This window comes from Talpa occidentalis, unplaced genomic scaffold, assembly GCF_014898055.3.
Source record: "Talpa occidentalis isolate TD23 unplaced genomic scaffold, MPIMG_talOcc4v2.1 talOcc4.7, whole genome shotgun sequence".
Classification (NCBI taxonomy): domain Eukaryota; kingdom Metazoa; phylum Chordata; class Mammalia; order Eulipotyphla; family Talpidae; genus Talpa; species Talpa occidentalis.
The window spans coordinates 56549386-56550999 of NW_023605083.1; positions in this window are offsets into that span (position 1 = coordinate 56549386).

A 1614-nucleotide genomic window follows, 5' to 3' on the forward strand; every position below is an offset into this window, starting at 1 on the left:
AATTAGTTAGTTTAGTCTTATAGGCTGTTTTGCATGAAAATAACCTTTTGTAGTTTGATATGGTTGTTCTGATGTCCAAAGAGTAAAAGTAGGCAGAAATTAAGCTAAAAAAAAAAAAAAGTTTGATCATAAAAATTGGGAGATTTAAAAACACCAAGCAATTTAAGTTTATAATTAAAATCCATTGAATATATATTTTAATGACCTGATGAATTTTTTCTCTAGGAATCAATCTGGATGATTTGGGTAGGATTAGTCAATAGAAATCATAAAAAATTTCATTATTATGTGACAGTAGCAGTAGAGATACACTGAAAATGCAGATAAAAAATATATAAGAAATTCTAACAGTGTTTGGAGATCAACTGGATAAAGGAGTGAAAGTGGGGGAAGGTTAAGAATCCTGGAGGAGAATTTAACTTTGCTTCCTGAGTGAATTGTGACATTGAGGAAACAGAATAACCAAGTGAAGGAGAGCAGAGTTGGATAGAGAAAATAATGGAAACATTGCCGACCAGCAAGCCTTTGTGGTAGCTTCTGCAGATGAAGCATGTAAGTTAAATGTTGGTTGGAATTTGCTATGCAAATATCCATAATCAACTTGGCATCACCCAACAGCATTACCCCAGCAGAACATTACATTGGTTAGTTATTAGAACACACACATCTCTTGTTGCTGAGTAGCAGCTGCATGATCTTGTATTAAACCCTACTGAAAAAGCACAACCACTTCCTCTGAGGCCTTATAATTTCATTACACAGAAAACTCATTGCATCAGCCAATGACTCAAATGAAGAAAACTGCAAAGAATTTCTAGAAAGGAGAGATAAAAGAGTCCAGCTTCTGATGTGTGTTTGATTGAATTGCTAGAAAACAGCAGTTTTGCTCTATTCTTTAAAATTGCAAGAGCAACAATTTACTATAAAATGAGAGATAAGCATAGAGAATGATCTAGCTGTGTTGAAACTGAGTATCCTTACACTTTTGATAATATTTACCGGAGGTTGTATTTTTTCTTGCTCTATTATAATTCCATAAATAATTCCTTTGAAACAGAATGAGAAAGCAAGCACAGCAACAACAAACTTACTCAAAGATTGCAATCAGATGTATTTTCCCACTTGAAAACACAAGCAAAAGTGGGGTAAAAAATAAAGAGGCGCAAAGCAATGAGACTTGTTTTAAAAGCAAAACACTGGAATTTTCTGTTATCCTCAGTGGAGAAGTACTGAAGCCCTTACTCAGCACTTATTTACTCATAATGTATATACCATTCTAATAAGCATGGTGCTCTAATTCCCATATGAAATTTAGAGGCATTGAGGCATAGCAGGAAGAGCAAATTTTCAGATTCAATTATTAGCTCATGAGCATCACAATAAGAAGCATCTAGGTCATTCTGCACATCCTGCACAGCATACCTATGTATATCTTGGATGTTACCAGTGTAGACCAAATAACACTTGTACCATGTAACTTTGCATTTTATATGTCAGCTTTATGAGCATTTCTCAACTATTAAATGATGAAAATATAACCTGATAGTTTTCCTGTCCACTACATGAAATTTAAGAACACTTACCACAATATTTGAAACATAGAACTTAGAGATG